This window comes from Aquarana catesbeiana, linkage group LG01, assembly GCF_042186555.1.
Source record: "Aquarana catesbeiana isolate 2022-GZ linkage group LG01, ASM4218655v1, whole genome shotgun sequence".
In the NCBI taxonomy this organism is placed as follows: domain Eukaryota; kingdom Metazoa; phylum Chordata; class Amphibia; order Anura; family Ranidae; genus Aquarana; species Aquarana catesbeiana.
In genome coordinates this window covers 528,166,117-528,178,583 of record NC_133324.1, presented here as the reverse complement: position 1 = coordinate 528,178,583, position 12,467 = coordinate 528,166,117, and the positions used below count along the sequence as shown (strand labels likewise).

The 12,467-nt window shown below is 44.5% G+C and overlaps 1 protein-coding gene across 1 annotated transcript in view; it reads right to left on the bottom strand.

Annotated features, from left to right (window-relative positions):
* CACTIN (cactin, spliceosome C complex subunit) overlaps positions 1–12,467 on the bottom strand; it is a 491,157-nt gene that overhangs the window by 147,929 nt on the left and 330,761 nt on the right. The gene's annotated exons all lie outside the window — the stretch shown is intronic.

The window sequence follows — 12,467 nt, the reverse complement described above, 5'->3', positions numbered from 1 at the left end:
ATATAAGTGATAAACTAGGAATGGGAGATAATGAATCAAGGACGTATAAATATAGTAAGTATTGATGGGTCAATGATTGGTATGGCAGGTCACTTAAAAACTATATTCACCGCACTCTTGCACAATTCAGGTAACTGGGGGCATACACACACATTGCATCCAATGGGTTAAGTATCATGCACTCCTATAGGAGTGTGTCATCAACATTTATTTGTTCTATACCCAATATATATTTTGACTGCATTCACCCTCATACACGTTATCTTCACATATTTACACATGATTCCCCTTGCTGACACACATAGATGGCTCACTCAATAGCTACACCAGTTTTATTCACATATTGTTTTGAGTTTGGTTTTATTTAATCATCAACACACCCTTTATTTGCAGAATCTGGTGTATATTGAGCGTTCACACATCACACCAATGAACTATGCCGTGGTGGTCTGTCCTGTCCCTCTGGCTGTCTCCCCTGGTCGGTGTTCCTTTTTGGGGGGGGGACCTTTCGCCTCAACCCTGGGTGAGACATGTCCTAGGCCACCGACTATCCCCATTCAGAAGTTTGGCACAGCCATCAAGCTCATTTCTAAGTCATTATCCAGTTGTCTGATCTTGTCATTCCCCTTTTCCCCTAGAGGGCACCATATACTAATGGTTATTTTATCTATTCAGTTTTCTAGTATAATCTTGCAACTTACTCCTGATGAGTGGCTGTAAGCCATGAAATGCGTAGAGTTTACAACTTAGGGTGCCAAGATGAGTCTTCCCCAATGACGTATCTTCGGGGGCGTGGCCAGAGCGGCATGTGAACAGACCTCTAGTCACAGAGCACCCGCAGTGATCCTGTATTAATCCGGTTACCGGCACTTTATAGCTCCCGTTTTTTGCTGGATCGCCCGGGGTGGAATCTCCTCCACACTCCGCTCCCACCCAGGTACGCTTAGAGGGCATGGTGACCCGAGGACAGAGAGGAGAAGGCTCCAGGATGGATCCTCAAAATGGCGCCGCTCCGCCGTCCACACAGAAGCGTGACGGCATAAGCAGCAGAAGGGCTCCAAGGATGGCTCCGCTGATCACCCTAAGGATATGAGGTACTATGCTCAAAAATTGACTCAGAAATCAGGCTTGGCTGCAACCCAGCCGCTGAGTGAATGCCCTGCCTTTAATGACACTGAGGAGGAAGCGGGTGAAAGGGAACAGGGAGCAGGCGCCGTGATAACTCAGGAAGAGGCCGGTGTCGCTGTAGTTGATGAGCTTGAAGAACCTGAGGAGGAGGAGGGGGGTGAACAGCCCACACTGGCTGACATCTTAAAAGCAGTTAATAAATGCACAGCCTCTGTGAACAATTTACAAGTACGTTTTGGTGGATTGAAGGAAGAGGTCAGTCTCCTCAGACAAGATATTCAGAAAATCCGGGAACGTACCACAGCAGCAGAAAGCAGAATAAGTGAGCTTGAGGATAAACTCCCTACATTGATTAGGGACTCCCAATCCACCACACGTTTAGCGAGAGCCACAGATACCCGCGCTGAGGATTTCGAAAACCGTCTCAGGCGTAACATGTGCACATAGTGGGGTTACCGGAGAAGGTGGAGGGCCGTGACCCTACGCAATTCATAGAACAATGGATAGCTGAGGTTTTTGGCAAGGAAGCTCTCACTCACTTGTATGCTGTAGAACGAGCTCACAGAATACCCACAAGACATCTCCCACCTGGAAACCCCCCTTGCCCGATACTGGCCCGTCTCCTGAATTACAGAGACAGGGAAATTATTCTGAAATTAGCCAGAGAAAAAAGAAATATCCAGTACAATGGCACGCAGGTCTCATTCTATCCAGATTTCTCGGCTGCAGTCCAGAAGAATCGCGCGCGGTTCTCTGAGATCAAAAAGCGCCTGCAAAGAGTTCAAGCCTCCTATGCAATGCTTTATCCTGCAAAACTCAGAATTACCCTAAGGGGCCGAGTACACTTTTTTGAACACCCTGCAGAAGCTGCAGACTGGCTGGACGCCAATGAAAATGAGTTCCGTCAAGATCGGAGACCTGAAGTGGAGATAGATTGACACCTTTAACAATGGCCCCGGGAGCTTTTCCTTGTTTTTCCCTCGCCTGAGGGCAGTGCCAGAAACTTACATTGATTTCTTCCTTATAAAAATGCGAGTTCAACGATGTGATGGATCCTGGCAATGTACTTACTAGTAAGTACCAGGAACTATGTCATTGCTGTTCGGAACCCCGTCGGGGGTCGGAGGGACCGGTTGTCCCATACAGTTTTGTTATCCCTGTTGACACATCGGTGTCTTGGATTACAAGAAATAGTTGCCCTTCGGTGCGACGAGTTCATGGTGATGGATAACCCATGTCAGAAGAGGCACTTATATTTGGTTCACGCACCGTTGTGCGTCCTAAGGTACTCCTTCATACAAGTTTGTTCCAGAGCGTTCGAGGTATATCAGTATTCGGATAGATCCGCAACTTCATTTTTCTTTTGCTGGCTGATTTGTCACTTGTTAGCACTTTCAGGGTATGACATGAGAACCCCTTCTCCCCCCCTAGGTGGGAGTCAGAGGAGCAACACATGGTTTTCCCCTGCTAATTACTTACTAGACACCCAAAAATGACGACAGTGACTGTTCTTTCATGGAACATTCGGGGCCTGCAAGATCCCCTAAAGCGGACTATGGTATCCTCTCTGCTACAGAAACGTCTCCCGGCTATATGTGCCTTGCAAGAGACTCACCTCACGACCGACTCTCTGTCATGCCTTAATTTTAGATGGGTGAACAAGGCATATCACTCCACTCATACCTCGTATTCTCGAGGGGTGAGTGTAATGATACACAGCTCCATAGACTATGAGGAGTTAGATTCTGAGATTGATGCAGAGGGGAGATTTGTCTTTCTATGTTGTAAATTGTTTACCTTTAAATGCATACTAGCTTTTGTCTATGTGCCCCCTCCGTATAATAATCAGGTGTTGAGAGCCCTGGTGGCGTACCAAATGAAGTATCCAAAGATACCGTTGTATGCCTTCGGAGACTTCAACAACTATACGGAACTGTTGTTAGATAAGCATCCACCTGTGGTGGGAGGGAAGGGGGTACACCGTACTGCTCTTAAGAAATTTATTGAGGAAGTAGGATGGAAAGACCCATGGAGAGCTAAAAACCCGGGAGTAAAACAGTTTTCTTGTTTTTCTAAAAGCTATTCATCACTGTCAAGGATAGACCTATGTTTATGCTCCAATGCGGCTGAACGATACATCTCCGAGATGACCTATGCTCTCAGGAGTGTGTCGGATCACTCCCCATTGATTGTAACTTTGGAGGTGCGCCCTCCTACGGTGGCAAAGGCCCCATGGAAAATGAACGCATTTTGCTTGAATCTCTTCCCTTCCCATGAGCAAATAGAATCTCATATTACAGACTTTTGGCGCATACATTCAGCCGACGAATTGTTGGCTATGAACTGGGAAGCCTTTAAGGCTGTCCTGAGAGGCCTTTTCATAACTGAAATTCAAGCTATTAAAAGAAAGACACATGCTCAGAGGGAGGGAATAGAACGTATTACAGAGGATCTTGAGAACAAATTTATCACAGCTAAACCCAACCCAAACTAACATAGAGGCGTGGCTTTCGGCGCAAAATGCGCTGTATAAGATCACGGCATCTACAGCGGAGAGAAAGATTTTTTCATAAAGCAGCATTCTATGAAGAGGGTGAGCACACTGGACGCCTGTTAACAACTATTGCCCATTCCCATCAAACCTCCCCCTCTATTGGGGCCCTACGTACGCACCTTGGCGGGCTAACCAACTCTCCAGACCAAATTTTAGCAGAGTTGGTAAGATTTTATTCTTCCCTGTACGAATCTAAACAAACATACTCAGACTCTTTATCTGAGTATCTGGACAATATCCAGCTCCCCAGTTTGAAGACGACAGCTAAGGTAGAACTTGATGCCCCTTTAACCATTGCGGAGTTGCAGATGACGACCAGTTTGTTCCCCAATTCCAAAGCTCCGGGAGATGATGGACTCCCCATTGAGGTATATAAACAATATGGTGAGCATATACTTCCACACCTGCTGAAGGTATTCAATGCAGCGAGACAGAGTGGTAACCTCCCTCAATCAATGACCAGAGCAAACATAGTCCTGATATTAAAACCCAATAAAGACTCCCTTGACCCGGGGTCGTACCGTCCTATTTCTCTTTTACAAAATGATGTAAAGATCCTAGCTAAAGCATTGGCAATTCGAATGAATAAAGTCATATCCACTATAATCCACTCGGATCAATCCGGGTTTATGCCCCAAAAGTCGACTGGGATAAACCTTTGCAGACTTTTTCTCAACATCCAATTCCAGGCAGACAATAGGGGAGATAGAGCATTGCTGTCACTGGATGCCCACAAGGCGTTTGATAGCGTCGAGTGGGACTATCTATGGGCAGTAATGCGAAAATTCGGCATTGGTGACGGATTCATTAAGTGGGTGCAACTACTTTACTCGTCTCCAATAGCAGCCATTAGGGAAGGAAGAAGGATTTCGTCACCCTTTAAACTACATAGAGGTACGAGGCAGGGTTGCCCTCTGTCTCCCCTCCTATTCGCTATGGCCATTGAGCCCCTAGCGGCTATGGTACGTACTAATCCCTTGATACAGGGTTTTAGATATGGGGACATTCAAGAGAAGGTCATCATGTATACAGATGACACCATGCTGCTGCTTGGTGATACATCCACTTCACTGACGGAAGCAATGAGAGTCATTAGCCAGTTCGGGAAGTACTCAGGTCTAGTTATTAATTGGACCAAGTCCTCTCTGCTACTGCTAGACCGTGACCTGTCCCCATCCCAACGAAATATGCAGGATATCCCGGTTTCAACATCCTTTAAATATCTGGGTATACAGGTTACAGCCCGTATACTGGACTACGTTAATCTAAACCTAACCCCTTTGATCAATCGCTGTCGCGATCGTGTCAAAGTATGGAGTAAATTGAAACTATCCCAAGTAGGGAGAATAAACCTAATAAAGATGATCCTCATGCCACAATTACTTTATGTGCTTCACAACTCCCCAATAGTTATCACTTTGAAAAAGTTTAGAATCATTAACTCCCTCTTCCGGTCATTTATATGGCTATCAAAACCTCCTAGAATTAAACTTGAGCAGTTACAGCGCCCCAAAGACAATGGAGGCTTAGCGTTGCCTAACCCCTGGGTTTACTATTTAGCCCCCCAACTGCAAGAGTCATAAGTCCTAGACAAGACTTGGAAATGAACCTGAGGGACTCCTCGGCCCAAATACTCCGGTTCACGTCCAAGAGAGAGGTAGTGGATGGCTTAGAGGAACTACAATACACTAAATCCAATAAGCTCTTCCCAACTTATGCTCTTATGCAGAAGATTTGGAACAAGGTCAGGGGGTGGAGGGCTTCACCAAATATAGCCCCATTTGGGAAAATAATCACTACTCAGAGATAGCTAAAATACCATATGGTATAAAATGGAAACAATACGGAGTGTCCCACATGGTACATATATTCAGAGATGGCAAATTGAGATCCTTCTCGGAGCTCAGAGAGGCCTTTCAATTGCAGGGGTCTATGTTTTTTTATAATAGGCAACATAAACATGCGGTAGATGCCCAGAGGGGTGCTGACATTTGGAACTTGGAGCCCACTTCCATTTTTAATCACCTATTTGCAATAACTACTTATAAAGGGTTTATATCTGATTGCTATGCCATGCTTCTGAATCTCTTCCTAGGAGACGCGCCCCTAAAAGTTGCGTCTCATTGGGAACAGGATATTGGTGCTTTTGAGGAGGAACAATGGGAGGAAGCCTTGCAGGCAGTTCCCATGTGCTCGTTGAACGCTGCTCAAAAACTCTCCCAGCTTTATATACTCTCCAGAGTACACTACACGCCGGCTAGATTGGCCCGTATGGGAATGGGCACTGACCCCACCTGCACCAGATGCTCCAGAGATCATGGAGATCTCATCCATCTCTTATGGAGATGCCCAAAACTGCACCTCTATTGGAGTGGTGTCATTGACACTATTAATAGAGTTTTCCAGATACTGATACCTTTAGACCCTAAACCATGTTTGCTGGGGATAATGCATGATCTCCTGACTGAGGATATCCTCAAGCAGGCTATTAGAAGAGCTTTGTTTCAGGCCCGTCTGCTTATTCTCAGGCACTGGAAATCCACAGACCCACCCACGGTGCAAGAATGGATCACACAAATGGGGGTCACACTCCGTATGGAAAAAATTATATATCAGCATAGGGGATCTTCTAAAAAATACAAGAAATTATGGGCTCAATGGCTGGATGTACCAGGCCTAGCGCCAGTGGATTTGGTGATTGACCGCTTATTCTAAAATTTACTTTTATCAGTTTAACTTAAAAAAAAAAAAAAAAAAAAAGATGTATGGTGAGCATTACACAAATGGTTATCAAAGTAGGGGAGAACAGGCGAAAAATCACGGGGGGAGTGCGGGTCTTCTAAAGTACTTTGTATCTGATGAGTGACTTCGATGTAATGTGCTAACTGCCTTGTCTATGTAAGATAAGACTTACATTCTGTAAACTATTGTTTAAGCTCTGGGACTGTATGCAATAACTTACTTTCAATAAAACCTTTTGACCCTTATATAGGATGTATGACCAAATTATGAATTCATCTTGTTAAACATGTGTGTGTGTGTGTATATATATATATATATATATATATATATATATATATATATATGTGTGTGTGTGTGTGTGTGTGTGTGTGTGTGTGTGTGTGTGTGTGTGTGTGTGTGTGTGTGTGTGTGTGTGTGTGTGTGTGTGTGTGTGTATGTATATATATATATATATATATATATATATATATATATATATATATATATATATATATATATATATATATTGTGATCTGTATTCTTGACCCTATATGCTTTTGTACCAATCATGTTCATTGATTATTTGCATTAAATGTTTATTTTGGTATGCTAATCCCTCATGATTAAATATTATTATTACTGTATATTATTATGTATATTTTAACCACTTTAATACTTTGCTAAATGAAATAAAAAAAGACCGGAAATTTTGAAAAAAAAAGTTTCTTTGTTTCCGTTATAAAATTTTGTAAATAAGTACGTTTTCTCCTTCACTGACGGGCACTGATAATGCGGGACTGATGGACACTGATGATGGGCACTAATATGCAGCACTCATGGGCATTCATAGGTGGCACTGATGGACATCACTGATAATGTCAGGGATGCTATACACAGACATCCAATACAGGTGATCAGATCGTTGGGCTGCACCAAGGAATCAGTGACAAACAAGTAAATGAAAAAAGTACGTTTATCAATGATAAGGACACGCGTGCAAACCGAACAGCCAACCATAAATAAGTAAATAAGTGCAAGACACAGCAAACCCCAAAACCACCTATCTAATATATATACACGAGCAAAGGAAACAAACATGAATTAAACAAGGCAGGGACAAAAGCAAAAGGGGAACAGAAGCCAGGTATAAAGAAGCAGACCATAAGGAGCAGGTAGCAGGGAACAGGTCTCAAGGACAGGATTCACGGAACAGGGTCCAGGAACAAAAGCAGGAACAGGCAGGGACAAGGCTAGCAGAGGGATTCTGAGGCTTGAGCCCAGGACGGCTTTATATTAGACCAGCAGACTCACAACAGGTGTGATTGATAGCTGGTCGGTAGTCCAGGCAGGGAGACACCCGCTGGTGGCCACCAGAATTACAACTTTTGGCGCTGAGCAGGTGAAACCTGTAATGACACTGTTCCTAATAGTTCCCCCTCCTTAAGGAGTGGCCTCCAGACGCTCCATTCAGCCCTGGGTAAGACAGTCCCAGTGGGTACAGAAACACCCTAAAAAGTTTCCCTACTGAGTCTGCGGACTTCTTTGCGCTTCCAAGGCCAGAGTCCTTTAGTTCACTGGGGGACGTGCCACCAGAGCCTGAAAATAGGACACGCACCCCAGCACCCGGGTCAGGAAGTTTGGATCCAGAGATAAAAATTAGCAGGGCAACGGGCAAGAACCCATCGGAGGCGGACCACGCAGGGGTAAGCTTGGACGTCAGGAACAGGTTTAGCAGGCACCATGTCATGAGGCTGGGCAGCAGACAAGAGGCACATCAAGCTGGGCAGCAGGCAAGAGGCACATCAAGCTGGGCAGCAGGCAAGAGGCACATCAAGCTGGGCAGCAGGCAAGAGGCACATCAAGCTGGGCAGCAGGCAAGAGGCACATCAAGCTGGGCAGCAGGCAAGAGGCACATCAAGCTGGGCAGCAGGCAAGAGGCACATCAAGCTGGGCAGCAGGCAGGGGCACATCAACCTGGGCAGCAGGCAGAGGCACATCAAGCTGGGCAGCAGGCAGAGGCACATCAAGCTGGGCAGCAGGCAGAGGCACATCAAGCTGGGCAGCAGGCAGTGACGGATACTGGCTCAATAGGCTGGGTAACAGGCACCGGCTCAATAGGCTGGGTAACAGGCACCGGTTCAGCAGGCTGGCACACGGGCACCGCAACTTCAGGCTGGGACACAGGCACCGCAACTTCAGGCTGGGACACAGGCACCGCAACTTCAGGCTGGGACACAGGCACCGCAACTTCAGGCTGGGACACAGGCACCGCAACTTCAGGCTGGAGCAGATCAGCTGGTGAGGAGGCAGGATTGGATACTGGCATGATATTAAGGGTTGGGAAAAACTTCTGCTTCTTTTTGGTTTTAGCCACTGAGGATCTGTATGTGGGTACAGGGCTTAGTGGATACAGATGGTAGAAGCGAAGAGCGGAAGGATGGTAAAACAAAGGGAGCAGGTTTTGAAGGGAGATTTAGTGGAGCTGTTGGAGGCAGCTGAGAAGAAGCAGGAGGGTATAAAGGCAGGGTAGGTGCAGCAGGAGGAAACAGGGTACTAGTACTTCATTTGTAGAAGGGTACATTGGTCGACAACTGTGATTGTTGGGGGTAAAGGAGAGGAAGACATCCCAGCAGGCTGGTATCTAGCCACAAGAATGGGTGGTTGGGAGCTGACAGAGGCTGAGTGCAACAAACTTGACCAGGCCTGTAATAATGATTGCACCAAATCAGGTTTGCAAATTGCTCGTCTGACCAGAGACTGCACTAAATCAATACATTCTGCAAGCACCTGTTGAGGACAAGCTGAATATTGTTCAAAGAAAAAGGCTGAGTCATCCTCCAATAGCCACACCAAAGACTCTACCTGAGCTGCATGTTCCCTAGTGTATTCAACCAATGTCTGATAACAAAAATCTCTGTCATCAGTTGCCAGGAGCAATAAATACAGAATATATTATTTTCAAAATCCATCTTTAGTAATTAGCAAGTGCTCAAACCCAATTCCCAGGTGCAACCAATCTGATTGTATGGCTTTAGAATTCTGTCAGGGATGCTATACGCAGACATCCATTACAGGTGAGCAGATCGTTGGGCTGCACCAAGGAATCAGGGACAAACAAGTAAATGAAAAAAGTATGTTTATTAAAGATAAGGACACACGTGCAAACCAAACAGCAAACCATAAACAAGTAAATGAGTGCAAAACACAGCAAACCCCCAAAACACTTAACTAACTAATATATATATACACACACAAGCAAAGGATACAAACATGAATTAAACAAGGCAGGGACAAAAGCAAAAGGGGAACAGAAGCCGGATATAAGGAAGCAGACTGTAAGGAGCAGGTAACAGGGAACAGGTCTCAAGAACGGGGTCCAGGAAAAAGCAGGAACAGGCAGGGACAAGGCTAGCAGAGGGATTCTGAGGCCATGAGTTTGGGCTCAGGGCGGGTTTACACAGACCAGCAGACTCACAACAGGTGTGATTGATAGCTGGTCGGTAGTCCAGGCAGGGAGACACCCACTGGTGGCCACCAGAATTACACCCTTTGGTGCTGAGGGTAACAGTGCCACTAGTAGGTGAAACCAGTAATGACACTGTTCCTGACAGATAAGGAGGCACTGGCAGGCATTACGGATTGGCACTGATTGGCATCATTTGTGGGCACAGATTGGCATCCCTGGTGGCCATGGGTGGCATACCTGGTGGTCATCAGTAGGGGGCATCCCTGGTGGTCCTATGTGGGCATCCTGGGGGGGCTGATAATCAGCACAGACCCCCGATCGGCTCTCCTCTAGTCGCGTCTGTCAGATGCAATAGAGGAAAAGCTGATACACGGTTCTTCCTGTTTACATCGTGATCAGCTGTGATTTGATACAGCTGATCACGTGGTAAAGAGCCAGGATAATAGAACCACCGCCTGGCCGTCATTTGCTATGGGCTGGGCAGAAAGTGGTTAATCATGAATTATCTGTTGTGATTATTGCATCAAATTACAATTATTTACATATATAATTTATAAATTATTATCCGCAATGACCTACCTCATGTAAAGTCCCATCATCCTCCTTTTTGTATCAATACTATAGGGATGGAGGTATGCCATTGCATGTTATGTCAGGTCGCATTTATTTTTAGTTGTTAATGTACTGTATGGTCATTGCAAATGCTTTAAATAGAAAAGATGAGACTTGTTGACTCAATAAATCACTTATTTTTAGGCTCAAAATTGCAATTGACTCCAGTAGCTAGAAAAGCAAGGTGTGCCCAGAAACCAGAAAAAGGAAGCATACAAACAGGGAAGGTATCCTCACAGTGAGGTGATTAATTGTTTTTTTTAGCCACCTGGTTACGTCTACATGAAGATCAGCAGCTACATGAATATAGCATCTAAGGAGCTGTTCACAGCCTCTCACTGTCGCGCCAAAACATACTCCAGTGGCAGTGAAAGGGTAAATCGTGCAGATAACTATATCGCTAACCACTCTGAGTTGTTACTGATCCTAGCCTCTAGGCCCCCCACACTGCAGTCTGCAGATTCCTCCTGAAGATAATAATGAATTCCAGAGGGTGCTGCAGCTGCTTGGAATGGGATACCATGCCCGGAGGGGGCAAGAAAGGGTTAACATATAAAGCTCCCTGAGACTATAAAAATAGAATTATCAGTTATGCAAACAGTTGCTTCAGTTTCTAGGAAAAACGCGCGCTTCGTTTACAGGCGTTTTTAATTTTTGGCTATTTAAAAAAAAAAATTATAAAAAAAAAAAAAAAAAATATATATATATTAAATACTTCTAAACACAAGCGCGGCATGTAAACGCAGTAAAACGGACGTTTTAAACGTGGGTTACTATCTGGCAAGTTAAATCGTTCAGGAGAGGTTGTAAAAACGTCCCGTGTACATGAAGCCTAATGCCTCGTACACACAATTGGACTTTCTGACGGGATATGTTGGATATCAGGCTGTTGGCGCACAATCTGACCATTTGTATGCTCCATCGGACAATTATTGTCGGACTTTCCGCAAACAAATGTTGGCTAGCATGTTTTCAAAATTTCCGCCAACAAATGTGCTGGACTTTCCGATCGTGTGTACTCAATTATGTCGGACAAAAGTCCAAGCGCGTTTGCTCAGAAGCAGACGCGGTCGGTTTTGTAAGCTAGCGTTTGTAATGGAGAATTAACATTTGTGAGGTGGCAAATTATGAAATCTCCAAATGCAGCACACAATTCTCTTCTTCTTTAATGGGATAATAAGGAAGCTGCTTTGCTGGTGATACTGATGGAGTTATTGCAAACAAATTTTCAAAGGCCTTTTTTTTTCTAGTGATATCAAGAATATTATTATTATGTTTTTTTTTTTTTTTATTTGCGCAAATAAAACACATAGCCAAGAATTATTCTCCACATTTTTTTTTTATTGTGCATTAAAAAAAAAAAAAAATTAGACATGCTATCTGCCAATAGAATTTAAACAAAAAGTGCATTCTATGCATCCAAAAATATAGAAAATATACCAAATCAAATCATTATTCAACCACAAAAAATATGTCAAAGCAATAACTCCATGGCCAATAATAAATAACACGTTATCTCCTCCGATTCCGCAACATGTCTGGTTGACGAACGAACTGAAAAGCACAAAATGAAAAGCGCGAACTGAAAAACGCGAAAAGAAAAGTGCGAATCAACACTCACCAAACTTCTACTAACACGAAATTAGCAGGAGCCCAAAGGGTGGCGCTAAACAGCTGAAAAAACACGTAGTACGTCACTACGTTCATAATTGTTGGCCAACATTTGTGTGACCGTGTGAATGCAAGACAAGTTGGAGCCAATGCCCTTCGAACAAAATTCCACGGTTTTGTTGGCGGAAAGTCCGATCGTGTGTACGAGGCATAATGCTTACTGACTAATGAAATCAGGAGATCACAGGCAATTCATCCAATTAAAAACATCAAAATGAACTTTCAGAAACTGTGGGGTAGACTGATGGAGGCTGAAACTCAACTGAGCAGGATGGAGGATGAGATGCCCCCTTTTAGAAAGCTCATCGAATAGCA